Source organism: Mustela erminea, chromosome 18 (assembly GCF_009829155.1).
Source record: "Mustela erminea isolate mMusErm1 chromosome 18, mMusErm1.Pri, whole genome shotgun sequence".
Taxonomy (NCBI): domain Eukaryota; kingdom Metazoa; phylum Chordata; class Mammalia; order Carnivora; family Mustelidae; genus Mustela; species Mustela erminea.
The window spans coordinates 31,255,222-31,273,608 of record NC_045631.1 but is presented as its reverse complement, the minus strand read 5'-3'; the positions used below and the strand labels follow the sequence as shown (position 1 = coordinate 31,273,608).

General features: G+C 42.5%; 1 protein-coding gene across 2 annotated transcripts in view; it reads left to right on the top strand.

Annotated features, from left to right (window-relative positions):
- Nucleotides 1-18,387, top strand: part of ANKFN1 (ankyrin repeat and fibronectin type III domain containing 1) — a 489,950-nt gene that overhangs the window by 201,691 nt on the left and 269,872 nt on the right. The window lies entirely within an intron of this gene.

Genomic DNA, 18,387 nt, shown 5'->3' with positions numbered 1-18,387 from the left:
CAGGGTATGTTATCCAGGCGAAAGAGGTGGGGTTTCTGGAGGCGCAAGAGAAAGTGGGAACCAAGTAATGACTCCTGAAGACAGGCAAAGGGATGACATCCAGAAGCAGTCTGGGAGTCTGGCTGTGCTGTTCTCTGTAACTAAAGGAAAGGAGCAAAGAAAGAGTACAGAGGTCAGGAGATGGATGAACTCTTTGGGAGTTTCTAACTTCCTTATGAAGTGTGAAGAGGGGCATCCACAAAGAATGAAGGGGAAAAGGAGAGGAGATTGTAGGCTGAATAAGAGATTGGAGGAGAGCAGGCAAGTAAAATAATCTTTGGCTGGAGTGGTAGAGCAGGCTTCTCCTGAAGGTCCCTGGGGGTGTTGCCAAGCCACGCTGAGGGCACAGCTTGAAGGTAACAATAACAAATCTGTAGCTGCCCTGTTGGCAAGTGCTGCTTCAGTGGCAAGTGTCTGCCCTGTTGGCAGCCTCGTTGGTGAACCCTGAATATGCTTACTCTGGGAGGCAGCAGGATTAGGGGAAGCCGGGGGTATTTCTTATTGATTTGGGTCCATCTAATGATCTTATCGGGAAGCTTAGACTGCAGGAGTTGTGTTAATAGGAGAGAGGGCCCATTCAAGCCAGTCTGGAGAATCCACATACATCAGTGTCAGCCATGCTGAGGTGAAGAAACTTTTAAGGTCCCCATTCTGGGTTCTGAGAATTTGATTCTATAGTAAGACTCAGGATTCACATACCTTCCTTGTTCCATTGTGAAAAACAAAAATGGAAGTATCTTCAAAAATTATCTTGGAGGTTGAAGGGAAAGAATGATTAGTGAAAGCACTGATCCATTCATTCAGCTGACATCTGTTGAGCTCCCACGGTATCCCTGGTGCGGCTGAGGATTCAAAGAATAAGGCAGGCTCCCTATCTTACAGGGTTACCGATCCAGAGTAGGAGATTCATACCTAAGCAAATAACCACCAAAGCAAATATAGAAATAGTTGAAAGCACTAGAAGAACATAGAGGAACAAGTGATAAAGTCTGCAGGAGGCTGATGGGATGTTTGAGTGGGTGGGTCATTGGGAGGCACAGGAATTTGTATGAGGCCAATCTCGTGAAATGTCCTCAAGTCTTCATAATATCCCCACATTTATATCTCATCTCAACCACACGTCTCTGCTTTTCTCATGTTGCTCTAAGTCCCTTTCTAAACTTACCTTCTGCATAATAGAGAATAGGGAATAGAGAGCAGTAGAAATTCCAGAGAACCAAGCATTATAGGGGCTGGACTTCAAAGAAGAGATTTGCAGGAGTGAGAAACTCAATGGAGGAAGTTGGACTGGTTCCAGGAAACGTACTAGGTAGGAAATGGGCCTCCCTGTGGGGCCACCACTGGAAGGTAGAAATAGCCCAAGGCATTGTCTTCTGTCCTTCCCCTGGGCCTTTGTACTTGCCCTCTCCTTCCATGAAGGTAAAGGACTGGAGCTGGAGAGTCTGGAGTGAATGCTCCTGGGTCATGCCAGGGAAGGAGCCATGTGCAGACAGGAATCCTGTCTCCAGCATTAATTAGCCCAGTGGATGGGCCAGGATCTTGTTTTTCCCTCTGGCCTAAGTGGCACCTTAGACCCCAGTAGGATCTCTACAAACCAGAGTCCACAGCGCTGGTTTTAACAGCAGTGTGATGAGCACCCAGGGCATTCCAAGGATGTTTTGTTGTTTATCCCCGAACTACGTCTCCATTTGTGTGTAAATGAGTCTCATGATTCATTTTCCATAAACAGGGTGAGTGAACAGAAGGGGAAAAAAAATCTTAAGGCTAGGGACTGGCATTTCACTTTGTGGAAACTGGCAAGGAAAAGTTACTTTCTTCATTTTGGCATTCTTCTGAGAAGAGGGCAAGTCTCTGAAACAAGAGGTTCTCCCCAGCTGGGCTACATCCCTCCTAGTCTGGGTCTTCACATGGACACATTAAGGCTGTCCAGGCATACAGATGTCCACACAGAGGAGAAGGCAGGAAACAGCAAGGGAGCGTGTGATTGAAATGCAGACCTTAACCAGTCCAACACTGACGTCTCAAGGAGGAAAGAAGGAGGAGTCAGAGCTAGTGGAGGAACCAAGGAGGAGGGTCTCTGTCCCAGCTTTGTTTTTTACCCTCCTAAAATTGAATCTTCTTGATCAAGACCTTCCAGAAGTTGACCCCCTGCATTCTTTTGTACTTGTTAGTACCAAAAATAATCATGATAGCTGTCGTAGTCCATCTGGGCTGTTCTAACAAAGTAACGTAGACTGGTGGCTTATAAACAACAGAAACTTATGTCTCACAGTTCCGGAGGCTGGAAAGTCCAAGGTCAAGGACCTGGCAGATTTGGCATTTGGTGAGGACCCCTTATGGGTTTACAGACAGCTGTCTTCATTGTGTCCTCACATGACAGAAGGGGGTGGCCAGAGGACCCAGATGGGGTGGGTCCTCTTTTATAAGGGCACTAATTCCTTTCATGAGGCCTCCGCCCTTTATGACCAAATCACCTCTCAAAGGTTCAACCTCCGAACACTGTCACACGGAGTGTTAGGGTTTAACATATGAAGGTTGGGATAACACAAACATTCAGCCTAGAGTAGTAGCAAAATAAAAATGACTCTGGTTTTAATTACATGCTTACTATGCTCTTATCAAATTCATGGTATTTTATATTGATTATCTATTTTATCTATACTCCACTATTCTAAAAGGCGAATACTATTTTCCTTATTTTGCAAGTGAGAAGAATAACTAAATGTATTAAGTACCTCTTAGTTCCTGATCAGACACCTGAACATTGGAGAACTTGGATTCAAAACCATGTCTATCTGACTTGAAAGAATGGGTCCTTCAGAAGAGGCGACAGTACACCATTCCTTTATTTACATTTTAACATTAGAGAGAATGATATACTCCTCATTTCCTCAAAAACGCCTACAGCTTTCTTCCTCTGCATCCTTGATAGTAACCAGTCTCTTCCTCCCACCTTTCCTTTTGTCTTAATTATCGCCAAATGAAATGTCTCTGACATCACATTGGGAAGAACTGTCTCCAGCAGGTTCCAGTCTGGGAAGCAACAAACAGGTGACCCTACAAAGGGTAGAGCCACGGAAGCCTCCAAGGTCAATGGTAGGAGGTGTCAGTGAGAACCCAAGAGCAGGACGTGGCAGGTGCCAGCTAAGAATCCAGACGCCAGGCCCAGGAACCAGGGGAGCTGCCAAGGAATTAGAGATAGGGCTGCAGAGGCACATTTGTGGGACAAACTTTTTGGCCAGGCTCATCCATCTGGGGCTTCCGGAGAGCATGTAAGAGGGAGCACTTTCCCAGCTGGCCCCTGTCCTGTGCTATTCTCCAGGCCCTACCTGACACCTAATAGTACTGTCAGGCGCAGCCCATTTCAGGAAGTGGTCTATAAGCAGGCCCATCAAGAGACAAGTCCTTCCTCCAGGTGCTTATAGCATCTGTGTCTGCACTACACGTTTAACTCTTGGCAAACACTGCCCTGTGTGGTTACTCTGTAGACCCTGCCACGTGACAGAAGGTCCTCAAGGGCCGAGCTGCCTCACTGGGGTCTATATCACCAGCATCTAGCCCAGAGCCTGGCCCACAGCAATAATTGCAGAATGTTGATCAGCTTACTCCACCAGTGTCCTGAGACCTCTATCCAACCGTGGATAAAATCAGTGAAACTAGATTCTTAAACAGGAGGGGAATTGGTCACTATTTTATCAGCTTGCTCTAAGAATCCCAGTTTTAGAAGAGTGTGTTCAGATGTCAGTGTGCCAGTGAATCTGGACCTGTGCTACCTCTGGGTTCTCACCTGGGACCCTCTTCAGGGCTCCTAGACTCTGCCGTGTTGCCAACAAGCTGTTACTCATGCGCGCTCCTGCCTTTAGCCTTTGCTCTGCTTGTTCCCTCTGCTCAGAATGTATTTCCCCCAGATGTTGGCATGGCTCCTTTTCTCACAATTTTCAAGTCTTTGCTTAACTGTCACCTTGTCAGTGAGGCTTTCCTTACCTTCCTACCACCCTGTTTTGGACTGCGTGGATATCTGCACTTGTTGTTGCTATCTGTTTCCCTGTGGAACTCAGCACTTTGCATCTTGCCACACACTTCACTGTCTCACCTACTAGAATGTCAGTCCCAGGAGGGCAGTCTTTGTCTGTTTTCCTTACTGTTTGCCTAGCACAAAGAAAGTACTCAAGAAATATTTGGTGAATGAACAATTATACATCACCCGGGGGGCATAGAAATACAGATTTCTGGGACCCACTACAGAGATTTTGATCCAGAAGATGAAGTTCCTGTCTTGACATTCTCTACAACCTGTCTGAATGCTTCCTCATGGTTGCAGCAGACTCTTTTCTCTTTTCTCTTGTACACCTGAGTCCTGGGGAAGAGTAGATGATCTGCTGTCTCTCTGTGCCACCTGCTAGATTCCTCCATGCTTGCCTACCAAAGAATTTCTGAGTCAGTCTGACATTGTGGACATTGCATTTGGGAGGGAAGGGGCTGCATTCTTTTCCTGGACACTGTCATCTCTGCCCTCCCTTGTTCATTTCCTGGGCTGGTCAGCAAAGCTAGAAGCTCACGAGGCAGCAGTCCTCTGCCAGCCCTCCTTCAAAGGCCTGTGTGCCCCCTCAGCCCACTAGTGACACTTGTCTGGAGTCTTCTGGTAGCTCAGCCGAGGGACTCGGGCTGACAGTGCTTGGAATCCCCGGCAAGTGTACTGTGCAGTCACGTTCTGGCACAGCTGGGAGGGAGGAGCAGGTTGAGTTTGGCCTGCCTCCCTAGGGAGTGATCTTTTCAGTGAATTGCTTGAAATCTCTTTGGCTAGACTTGATGCAATTATTTGCATTACCCCTCGTTGGCTCTCCACGCCCTTGGGACAGCCTTTACTCCTTCTCACCATCAACTTTGGTGATGCATGGTTGATTTCCACCCTGTGTATCAGCTGTTCATTCCTGTTAAGGGCCCTGTCATCAGACAGAACGCAAGACCTGTAGCTCCTTGCTTGGGTTTTGCGTAAGAAAGCTCCAGCAACATTCAGACCCTTGCCTACCCCCTCTCAAATCTATTTGTTTACTCCCAGGTCAGAGAACAAGGATGAACAAAGATTGATCTTCCCAGTCAACAGGCCCCCCTTCATCCTTCCCCTCCCCCAGACTGAATGTTCATGTTCAAAAGCCAAGCTTAACCTTGGGTGTTGAGCAGGTGGTAGCCGGGGTGGGTTTTACTCAGGTCAAAATCAGTCTAAAGCGCATACACTTAAATGGACTTTCTCTCTCTCTCTCTCTCTTTTTTTTTTTTTAATTAGGTGGGAAGGAGTTAATTATCTCCCTTTGTGCCATTATTTCTTCTCCAGTGCTCCAATCACTCCCCACCAGATTTTGAGGTAAAGAATAATAAGAGAAAGAAAATTCATATCTGTATCTGTATAAAATAAAGATTTTCTAATTTTTAGACTCAGACTACTTTCTACTGCTATTCTCTTAAGAAAAACTGGGGTCTTCTGATGCCTGCAGGACTGTAGCCATTACAGCCATTACATACAATTATAATATGAATATTCTGTAATTTTTTTGCCCTTCATATTGTTATTTTTAGCCTAGAAGAGTTGTGAAAGATATGACAGGTTAAGAACTTTGAGATACAGTCAACTAAGACTTTTTACAAGGAGAGAGATTTAAGGAAAAAAATCCATCCTAGATAGAACTTGTCTGGGATGAAGACACTGCCATTTGCAGCTCTTAGTATGTTTAAATTCCCTGCTAAGATTTCATGGTGTCCATAAGATAATGACATTGGTGTTTCAGTGATCACAGATCACAATGATCACAATGATCACATAGATCCACAAGATCTCTGACACTGCGGCTGGGCATTTGGGGGTTGAGCTGTTTGGGAAATTTGCCACACATGTTGCAGAGCAGCCATGGTGGTCATGAGGAACCGGCAGCTCAACTTGTGACATCAGAGCTAGACAGACTGGTGGGCAAGAGCGAGACAGTAAAGCCCAGACCCCCAACTACTTTCACTGGATAAAACACCCTGTCAGCGTCCATTTCCACCTTTCCCCACACTTCAGGCACCAGCCCCCACATCTCCCTTCCCCTTCCCCCTGATCACTCAGCTATGCCTGCTCCTGCTACCCCAGCTGTAGAAGTTTCCACCTCATGCATTCAGTTATCAATCAGTGCAGATCTCAGCTGCAGTTGGGCTGGAGCGGACAAACCAGCCTTTCTTTATGCCAACAGGGAATGCTTGAAATAACTAGACACACAACTCTGATTGATGCAGCCACGGTTTACACACCACACTTTAGACGGTCTAAAATGGCTGGAATTAATAGCCTATTATTGGATGGTGTGGGGGAGGGGAAGGAGAGACAAGAAAATACCTTTTCATGATTTTCTCATTTAAATCTCTGGTATTTGATTTTGCGGAGTGTGACGTGGCAGGAGTGTGTGTGTGTATAAGAAGGGGTGTTCTTACCACCCTGATGAGTCCCCTGAGGGGTTTCAGCCAGCTTGGCACTAACCCACCCACCACATTTTTTTTGCAAATGATGCAAATCCATGTGGTTGAGCAGGGAGGGGTTAAAGAGGCCAGGGAGTCCTGGACTGAGGAAGGGAGAGTGAGGGATGCTTGGCTCACTTGCTTTCATGCCAGGCTCTGCTAGCCAGCTGCAGAGAGGGGAAATGGAGTTTAAAACCCCTGGTAAGAAATTTTTCCTTGGTCTGAACATTGTTTAAATTCCTGAAGTGGGTGATCCCTGTAATAAATACCTTGGACTTTGTGAGACAGATATATTTACTCAAGTTTAAAGTTTGGATTTTGATGGATATGCACTTGGGAATGCATGGGACTGGAGTGTTTGTTATGTGTTTGGAACCCATTCAATGAGCACAAGGAGTTAAGAGAACTCCATTTATAGCAAAGCAGAATGCCTTAACCATTCCTTGTGGTTACTGTGTCAAAGTCTGTGCTTCATCCCATATTTTGAACATCGTTGGCCTTCACAAAATACTAGATGAGAGGGATGAGGGGGGACATTTGGCCCAAAGTACCCAAAGCACTTTCTCAAGACTTGCGTGCAGATGAAGCCTTGAACTACGTACATCACCTGCCTTATGTGCTGAAAATCTTCTCTGAGGAGGAAGAACAAGCTCTACAGCCAAGAGCAGAGGCAGAGGATAGAGCTGGGGAAATCTAGGCGCTCAGACTCATGTCCTGTTTTCCTATAAGGTTACTGGCTCAGCTGTGATTATACATTGTGGGAGAAAAGATTCATCCTATCATTTGGAATATGGTCCTCTCAGGACATAATCCCTCTTACCCAAGTTGGAACTCTTGATATTCCCCTAAATACTACCACCCCAGCCCTACCACCCTTTGAGCAAAACAAGCAAGCCAGGTAATTCCAAGAAGGCTCAATTAGAATTTCCAGGAACTCAGGCCATCCTTGTCCTCTTCGCAGAAAAGGACACAGTTCCTCACAGCCCCCAGGTGACATGCCCCACATGCCCTTCTCTCCTTGGTGAATAACAGCATTATTCCAGACTGACTGGCAGAACAAACAGCTGACTGGCCATCATGAATCCCACTTAACAACTTGGTTTGGTTTTCCTAAGGAGGTCCCCATCCAACCACAAACCTGTGCTGTTGCTCTGTGACCTTTTCGAACATGGGCCCATATTCAAGGGGGCATGGCCACAAGCCATGTGTGCACACTTTGTGGCTGCTGCCCCACAATGCAGCTGGAGTTCTGGTTTTCCAACATGGGAGCTCATCCCGTCTTTTCATGAGGGTATGTGTAATGTGGAAAGCCATCTCACCTTCAGCTTGACTAGTAGCTGCTCAGGACCATAAGCCAAGAGTAAGTTGGAGATTCCTGGCCCATCTTCCCTGGAAAAGGAGATTGCAGGAGGGTTTTTTTCATAATCCGCCTACTATTAGTTTCCCTCTTTTGGCTGGTGCTCAGGCCCATGGTGGGCGACTCCCATGTTCTGTCTGGACCTATTTGCTGCAATCAGAAACTGCCTCACAAGATAAAAGACCACTATAACATTTGTTTAAGAAAACACATGCCTTTCATAGGCTGCAGTCCATGATGTTTGCAACAACAGGAATCAAGTTGTGAAAATATTATTTTCTGTGATGTTAGTGTTATTTTTTTAAACTGCCTAAGCTCCGAATTTTACCATGGCTGCCAGCACAGGTTTTGTTTTTGGTTTTAAGCTGCTGGGAATTTTTTTCAGCACATTATTAATATTAAAGTTCCAAGGCAGTATCTTCCAGTCAAGTTCTTGATTTAGTGGGGATTTCATTGTTACTTAGGGGAAGTCACAATAGAATTGATTATAAACACAGGACAACTACTAAAGAAATATTCCTCTTTATATTTTACTATAATTTCACTATAATATACTATAATATATACTATATAATATACTATAAATTTACTAAATTTACTATAAGTAAATATACAATTTACTAAAGAAAATTCCTATCTACAGACTTTTTTCCTGGATGGTAGTGCAACCAGCCCTTGACATTGGTTGGTAACTGGTCTCTTGGTGGTGGCTGGATGTCATTCAGCATTCCCCTGCAGGTCCTCACCCACTTTTTTGTTACCAAGTGAAAGATCCAAAAAGGTTATAGGAATCTTCAAAGGGAAAGCTGGAGACTTAAGTAAACTAGGCGTGGGGTGCATTCTCATGAGACCCAGAACCATCTGACCCAGCGGTTTGCACATTCAGGTTGCTTCAAATATCTTGTGATTATTGGGGGCACGAAGAGAACAAGCAGGACCTCTTCAAAAATTTTATGGGAAGTTATTATTTGGAGGACATTCATTTCACATGCCCTTCTATAAACTGTATCACTGGATATATAAAGTTATTGATATAAATAATTGACAACATAAGCTAAATTTGCTGGTGGGAAAACATTTCAGCCCCTGGATTCCTGAACAGAGTGCTAAACTAGATTCAGATTTGAGGTTTTGTCTGTGAATTCAGCAGTTGGTTCTTAGAATTATCTACAGGTTGCTTAAAATAGGTATTTTAGAAGGTGCTTAAAATTCTCTGGACTTCTCCCAAATCAGACTTGCTGAGCCTGGGGCTGCAAAACTATGTATTTTTCAAACCCATCCTTGGGGATGAGTTGGATTTTTATCCTCAGAGTAGGGAGGAAGGGCATTCCAAGGAGCATAATGCTTTAGTTGTAGGGCATGGGTTAAAGAAACAGAATGTGTTTTACTTGTTTGGTTTTTGCTGCAGAACTACTTGGAATCTTTTATATGCTGATGAGTGTCATGAATCATCAAGGGAGTATAACATATAGCATTTCCCAAACCTATTTGAACTTTGGTTCCTTGGTCATAAAACCAGCGTCCCTTCAAATGTAGTTCAGGAAACTCTTAAGCTAAGGAAATGAGAATCCTAAATGGAGAGAACTCCCTGTTAACACTTCCTGAGCAACAAGGGGGGTGGGTAGAAAGCAAACCCCTTGTGTTTCCTTCTCCAGAAGTACCAGGCCAGGCTTCTGCCAGGTCACCCATGTTCTCTGGGTGCTGAGTGAGGAGTCCTTGGCCTATTGGAAATGCTGCATTTAGTGGTCCTGACAGCTTCAAGAAGAGAATACATTTCCCAAATTGCCAAGGGAAAAAAAAAAGGTGGGAGGGTAGGAATTGGGACAAGAGGCATTTGTAGGGACAGGAGAATGGGCTTTGATTTTTCTGCCATTAGACTGGCATGGGAAAACACAGAGACCTGAAAACTGAATGTTAAAAAGGAAGGCCAGATTTTCATCTGTTCTGTTTCTCACAAGCTGTATGACCTTGGGCAGGTCACTTAACCATTCTCAACTTCAGTTGCTTTATCTATAAAATTGATCTACCTACTTACACATGGGGTCTGTTGGGGGAAAAAATGAAATCAGGTTTTAAGGTACCCAGTTTAGAGCCCAGCACTTGGTAAGACCAGCACTTAGCCAAGTAAAATGTTTCTTCCTTCTTCCCACAAATCTGAAGATGAAAGCAACTTCCCTTAATCTGACTTCAATTCAAGGAGCATTCATTGTGTTCTCTATCATGTGAGAACCAGTAGATTGAGCTCAGCCCATACCATGATACCTGACCAGAGAAGATGTTCAATGAATATTTTTCTGTGACTGAATAATTTTGTGAATGAAAAAATTAAGAACTGTAGATTCACAGAGGAAGGAGGGATTAATGGGGGACTCAGGTAGTCTTCTATTTTTCTTCTACAGGGGAGTGTTGGTGGAAATTCTTTTGGTCTCTCCATCCCTTATTTGATCTTCCCCAAGGGAAGAAAGGTAGTCCCTCTGATAGTTTGCTGGATAACGTTTTTGTAGGGGACAGTCACTTCCCGCCTCTGACATGTGAGAACAGACGGAGCTGACCTCAGGAGGACTGCCATTCTTTGTATTGCCAGCCAGTAGGTGAGGGAGCTTGCCCGCGGTCCTCTCCATGCTTGTGAGTGGGTAAAAGGGAATCAGAGCCTCCTCTGTAACCCCACTCTTACTTTTCACATCACCCAAATGTGCAAACCCCATGATTCAGGGTCAAAAGCTCCATCTCAGCCCCAGGCCTGCACATGCAACTAAGCACTTAAAGAGAACTTTACTGTAGAGATGAGACTTTTGAAAATAGCCAGAGAAAAGTAGCTAGCATCCAATTTATGAAATGAAATCATAGGTTCTCCCCATATTTAGTGTTTTAGTTGGTAAAACAATTACAGTTTTCAGTCCTTATTAGCTCTCCTACAGGCAACATTTATCGGTATCCCCCATGACAACATAATTAGTATTCTAAGGATATTTTTCACCAGCTGCTTATGTCTTCAAGTTAAAAGTCAACAGCTAAATATATAGCATGGCAAGAGCATAAACAGTGAAATTGATTTTAGTACTCAAAATGACTTGATTATCTATATTTATAGCTGTAATTAGAGAAAGGCTTAATGCCTTATATAATCGGTTCTTTATTGAAAGTTTCACGACAGAGGACTTGATGCTAATTTACCTTGTAGCATCAAGGAAAGAGCACTGATTTTAAGCAACATCATTGGCTTTAGCTTCTGGGTTCATTAACTACAAAATATGTTGCCCTACATTATATATAGTACATTAAGGGCTCTTTATTGAGCAGCTTTCAAAGGAGTTTCTATTCCAATTTGCTAACATAATATATGCCTTTCCCCAGAGCCTGGTTGGCTATTTTAGCCTAGGGAATAAGTGACACTATTTTTTTTTTTATTATTAGAAAAATAATGCTAATTCTGTATAATGTTGATAACATCTCTAGCATAACATAGGGAAGAATTTTCATTTTTTCTACATAAATGTCTTTTTATCTAGAAGGTTTTAGAGCCTATACTACCCATCTTTGTAGTATTCTTTTTTGTATCCTGATCTCTGAAATTGGAGAATTTTTTCCCCCAGAGTTTTATTTTAAAGAAGTAAAATTTCATGGTAATAGTACTAGCCAGCAGTTATCCAGCACTGTGTGCCAGACCCTTTACAAAGTATACATATTATGTCATCTCATCTTTGTAACAACCTAAGGAGGCCACCCTGTTATGTGTCCGTTTCACATCATAGATGTGATGATGAAGTGGAGGCAGGTGAAGTGACTTACCGAGAAGGACATAGCGGGAAGTGGTAGCTCAGACAGCCGGCTTCCTGAGAAGGAATTTGTACCCGCCCATTACAGCTGCTGAGTAGTCACAGGCAACTTCTAGTGCTCAGACCATTGCCTGTTCCTTCTCTTCCTCTTAGCATCAACAAACACACATTATATATGCATATATATGTGTATATGTGTGTGTCCTAGGTATGCATTTCTGTAGTTATATGTATTCATATATACTACATGGAAAGAACATAACAGTAACTTTGATTTGGGTATTCAAAACCACCTCATTATATTGGTAGCTATAATTTCTTAGGTGATATACACATAATCCTCTCTGCTTGATGTCATTTTAATTTTTTTAAAGATTTTATTTATTTATTTATTTGAGAGAGAGCACAGGCATGGGGAGCAGCAGGCAGAGGACAGAGGGAGAGAGAGAAGGAGCTCCCTCTCCTTGGAGCCATGGGGCTCCATCCCAGGATCCTGGGATCATGACATGAGCCAAAGGCAGACGCTTAACTGACTGAGCCACCCAGGCACAACTTTCATGTCATTGTAGAAATTTTCATACAAATCATTGTTCTCATGATTTCATTTAATTCTTAGATCATCCCTGAGAGATTGATAGATTCAGCATTCTTTGGCTTAGGTTAGCAATGAAGTGACTGATCCAGTTGAGTCTACTACCTATAACCGAACTCAGACCAGAACCTCACTCCAGCTGTTAAGAATATCAAAGTGCTGTGCTGCCTTTCTTAGATCATCAGACAAATAGTAGGTTTCTGGACTATGCAGAAGTTTAACAGATGGAAATAAAATAACAACCCGCAAGTCAGAAATGCAACGTGATTCTCAGGCACAGTGTTTGTATAGTAGAGTTTCACTCTTTTGAGGAATCCACCATCTTTGTTTCCCTAAATTTTTCTGGTCATGTGGCTAACTATGTCTCCTTGGGACCTGACCAAAACTCTAACCCCAGTTGTCGCCCCAGAGTGTTACATGGCACATGTATATTGATGTGATTCCCGTCCACTAGATTTTGAGTTTGCCTCCATAGTCTGGTGTTCAAGTACAGAGCCTGACAGTAAATGGTACTAAAATATTTATCCAATTATTTATTTGTTTTATGTAAATGTTTGCCAAACTTGTCATTGACAATTGGAAAAGATATAGAGAAAAGAGAAGGACAGAGAAATTAGAGACATAAATCCTAATTTTAATTACCTTTCCAAAGGTGTCCTATAGGTCCCTATAGCCTTTCTGATCCCCTGTCCAAAATACCAAACTTTGGAAAAATTCTTAGGGGTTCTACCTTCTAAGAACAGGCCAGGGCAGGGAAGGTAGTCCCAGAAATGGCCTATAAAAAAAGTTCCTTGGGGACTTAATGTGACCTCCAGGACAGTGGAGTCTATAATACCTATAGGAGGGAATTCTAAGGAAGAGACTAGCGTGGCAAAGCAGACTGCTTCTTCCCACCACAGAGTTAAAAAACAATATCCAGCCTTTAGATTGTGGGAAAGAGAATGGCGAAATCATTCTCTGTCTGGCACAGTTGCAGACTATTAAGTCGTTTGGGAAATGTGGACTTGTACCAATCTACGAGATTGGCCATGGCCATTTTAATATGTTTTTGAAAATCAGCGAGTGCTTAAAAGTTGTAGTAAAAGCCCTAATAAACTAAATTAGACCAAGACTCTGCCAGAATTGTATTTACCTCTTGAAGTGGAAGGTTAGGAAACCATGTTAAAAATTAAAGTGAGAAAAAAAAGAGAGAGAAGAAAGAGTAATAGATCTGTGTTTTTAGAGAGTTGCTTGCTTAAAAAAATGAACTGTCCACTTTCAAAAGCAGTTCATTTGCAAAGTGACAGGTCAGTGCTTTCAGTGACACACAGTTCTCGTGAATGATGCCACCCGCCATCCCACTTTTTTGCTTTTGTTTTGTTTTATGAGTCTTATTTGTTTTTACAAGGGTAAATTTGGAGGGAGAGGGGCGTAGTTACTGCAGCCAGAAGAAGAATAAATGCTTTGTGCATTGTGTATGCCCATGTAGTATACTGAGCAAGTACTAATAAGAATAAAATTATTGGAGCAAATAAAATCACATATGCTTTTTAGTCACCTGGGAGAGGGGCTGTGCCAGCCTTTTTGAGCACATAAAAATAATAATTCTTCACATCTGAATAGCATTATAGAATTTATAAAGCTCTTTCACGTATATTATCAATGGCCTGGTGAGTCAGGAATGATCTGTGTGATTATACCATTTTACAGTTCAGGAGAGGTTAAGTGGTTCGTCCAAGGCACGGAGCTACTAGGAGTCAGTCAGTACTTCCAGCAGTGCTGTGGCTCTGGAGCGTTCCACTTGGTCCACTGTGATATGCAGGAGCAGTGCTGTGAATCTAAGCAAAGATCTCTGAGGTCACTTTCTGTTGAAGAAAAATATTTGACACAGGGGATGGACTTCGCATCTGTCACCCCAGACCACGGAGAAATGGTCCACTCCAGGAGAAGAGATGAAACTAAGGTTTCCTAGAGTCCAGTGGTGACATAGGCCCGCTGTACATCCCCTTAGGACACACTTGCACAGTACGGTCTTCTACTTCTAGGAGGCATCATTAAACATCATATGCAGCCAGTGTAAGTTAATATGTCTGCTAAAACCCTCTAAGAACCTACAGGCTTTGAGACCACTTTTCTATCCATATTAATGAGGAGCTGGTGTATTAGTTTCCTATTGTGGCTGTCACACATTATCATAAACTTAATGACTGAAAACAGCACACATTTATTCTCTTACAATTCTGAGGATCACAAGTCTAAAGTCAAGGTGTCAGCAGGGCTGCATTTCTTCTGGGGGCTTACCTTTACAGCTTGTAGAAACCTCTGCACTTGGCTTGTGGCCCCTTCCTCCTCCGGTTATCGCATCTCCTGCTGACCCCTCTGCCTCCCTCTTACAGGGACCCTTATGATCACATACGGCCCACTTGCAGAATACAACATAATCTTGCCATCTCGAGATCCTAAACTTCATCCCATCTGGACAGTCCCTTTACCATGTATGGGAACACAATCACAGGCCCCAGGGATTAGAGCCTGGGCATGTTTGGGGAGCTATTACTCAGCCAGAGCTGGGGTGAGCACAATTTCAGACTGAATTTGTATCTTTCACTCTGTCATTCATAAATGGAATGATAAAGCTTAGCAGTATCAACTAGCCATCCTTCCCCCTCTTCCCTATTGTCCACCTCTGTCCTTGGTGAATAAGCATCATGCACACAGTTGAAGACATTTCATAATGAGAGGGTGGCACAGACACATAAGCCTCATCCCTTAACCTCGCTTTTTTGTACAGGAAAGACTATTTCATCAGCATGTTGACAGCTTACCCTGAGCGTGCTAATATGCCTTTGGCCTTCAAACTCTGCCGTCTACCTAGGTATCTCCCTCAGCTCTCCCAGGAAACTGAATGTCCTCTCTGGTGCTTCTGGACACTTGGAACACAACACTGACTTATATCTGGAAATCCTTTTTTTCTCCCTCTTTGGACTCTGTGCTCCTTGAAGCTGTGGCTAGTTTATCTCTGTACATTCAAGGATCTGCATAGCTCCTATGGATGAGCCCTTGATGAACGTTTGTGGGATGAGTGTGTTTTAGAGAGTTTTATTGCACATAGCCATAGTACCAGAAGAGAGACTCAACACCCCCCGCCCCTTCCTGCCTTCATCTCCACGTCCCTCACTTCACCTGTGCCGTTATCTACGACGCTTTGCCTCTTGTCAAACACCAAGTCTTTCCTTAAACAGCTGGCTCTGTGTGAAAACCCAGGACCCAGAGGGAGCAGATGCTTCTACATTCAAAGCAAAAAGAATAATTCTGAGCCAGTTTCTTTCTCCCAAAGTAGACTATGGGGTCTGTGGCAGCAGCCAGACTCAGAGAGTGAGTCACTGAGCATACTATTTTCTTTGCTCCATGCATGCCTGGAGTTTTATCACCTCCCAGTCAGTAAAGGGACATAAGTCTCCATCCATACCTTACTAAATCTTTCCATGCATGGCTTACTAAAATGAAGAGAAGTAACACAAATGCATGGTCATTCCCTACAAATAGCATGTAGATACATCACATTAGATTTTAATGTGTCCCACCCTCAATATTTTAGCACTATCTCTTACTAAAATCAAAGTGGATACTTCACAAGAAAAAACATGGTATTGAGTAGGACATCCAAAATTCAGAAGTATGACTCCATTTGGGGAGTATATAAATGCGAGGAGATTATTTCCTCTCTATACCCACTCAAGGAATTGTACTAGGGAGCAAAGTGTGGGACCTTGAGGTTTAATCAAAGTCGGATCCAGTCAGACTGGATCAAGTGCCTTTCAACCCTGAGGTGGAGATCCCTATGCTCTTTATCTCTTTGAACCACCAAGAGCTGTTCGAGTGCCTAATAGAATATTAAATGCTTAGAGAAAAGTTGTGATCAATCAACAGGGCCATGCACATTGTGTCAGATGAATCGACACTTGGACATAATATTGGGAACAGGTCCAAGTGTGGCTTGATCAGAATTGTATTGGTGGAATCCACGTAAACTGCCAGCCAGCCGTTTATACCCCACCCCCCACATACACGCACACAACTTTGCTGCTGGGTATTTCCTAGTACTTCATAAAAAACACTTGTGTGTGTTTGTTCAAATGAAAGAAGATTTGTCTCCCAGGAAAACCATTTAAACATGGAGAGACTGCAATCTCATTTTCAAATATTAGCTTTCATTTTATGACAGATCATGCTGTTTTGTACAGCATATCTGTATTAAAAAGCATGAACAAGTCTGCCTTGTTCAGTCCCATTCCTGTCCCTCTCTAATGTGCATTTATAAAAACACAGACATATCTGATTCCACACACACTGTACAATATTTTATCGATTACAGTGAAACGTAGTTATATCATATTTCCAGGGACTGAGAAAAGAAAACATAGAAAGTGGGAAACACTGAATTTGATTATGCTAGGCAGGGAGTTTAAAAGACCTGAATTGTGGGGAGGTCCTGTATGTGGGAATAATAAAAATAGGTTTTACTAAAAAAAAACTACCCTTTTATGAACCATCTGACATATCCCCAGCATACTCCTTTGTGTCTAGACACACACTACTCAGGGCAGGCTACTTTTCATTTCCATATCCTTCTGCTCTCTTTCCCCTACTGCCAACCTTTAGTTAAAGAGTCTGAAGATTACTCCAGTGGTTTTCTAACTAGCTTCCAGGAGCCCCTTCCTCGCAATTGGTACACACTCTGCCCAGAACAAATCTAACATTCAAAAACCCCCCCAAGGTCTCCTCACTGGCTGGATTATGTGGCTCCAAGTCCCTTAAACCAAATGGAAAATAATTTAAGCCCCAAGATCAGATAAATATTTGTCCTTATTTCCTTCTGTTTGGTTGAATTTTCACATTTAACTATTTAGTGCATTTGGCAATTAGTGTTTCCTCTGAAATGAAAAAAAAAAAAAAAAAAGGTTTTTATCAAACAGGTATCCAGTTCTCTGGACCCCATCTTTATCCACCCTTCTCTTCCCTCTCCCGTCTGTGTTTTCTCTCATGATTGTAAGTAGGCACTAAGACACTGAGATTTCTGTTTCTAGACTCTCAGATCTACTCTGTTATCTTCTCTGCTTCTTTCTTTCCAAATGCAATTCTGATAGAAGGAAGGTAGTTTCACAATGTTTTAATGTCAGGTAGGTTTAGCAACCCCCGACACTAATACATTCTCTTACATTTTTCTAGCTGTTTTTATTAGTTTTTTTCTTCCAAGTAATTGTGAGATTCATTTTTGATGATTCTCTGTATATCTTGCAGAGACCTTGGTTATAATTTCATTAGTACTAAAAATAAATTATGAGAAAATTTACATCTTTACTGTATTTGGTCTTCTGGTATAGAAATATGGCATGATTCCTCAGATTTTCCTCTCCTTTTATGTCTCTGATAGTGTTAAATTTGTTTTTTATGTAAGCCCAACACATTTCATAGTTCTGCAGTTTATTCACAGTTGCTTTATATTTTTGAGGGTCTTCCAGATGTAGTCTTTTCCCATTATATTTTCTAACTAGTTATTGGTGTTACAAAAGAAAACTACTGACTTTTTAATGTTTATTTCATACTTAATGACCTTACTGAACTCATCTATTCCAATATTTTTTTGTCTGAGTCTCATGGGTTTCTTAAGAGGATATTTTCTGAAAGTAGTGATTTTTTTTTTTTTCTTTTCCAGTAGGCAAAGGTCATACACCTCATTTCTGTTCTGGTTCTCATTACATTGGCTTGATCTTCCAGAACAATGTGAAATCACAAACTCAACTTTGGTCCCCCAACTTTGATGCATTCTCTCCCCACCTCTACCCCCAAATATCCTTACTTTTCCTGGCATTTTCACTTGACTCTCCTTAGTGAATTTCAACATCTCTTGGTGTCTTGGTAACTTTCCCATACTGACCCTCATGGAACTTCATCTACTAGTCAGCCCAGCTGCACCAGCTCAGTAGCCAAATAAAATACAGACATCCAGTTAAATTTGAATTTTAGATAAACAACAAATAAATTTTTAATGTAAGTATGTCCCATGCAGTATATGGGGCAACTTATAGTAAGAAAATTACTTGTTTATATGAAGTTCAGATTTAACTAGGAACCTTGTGTTTTTAGTAAATGTGGAA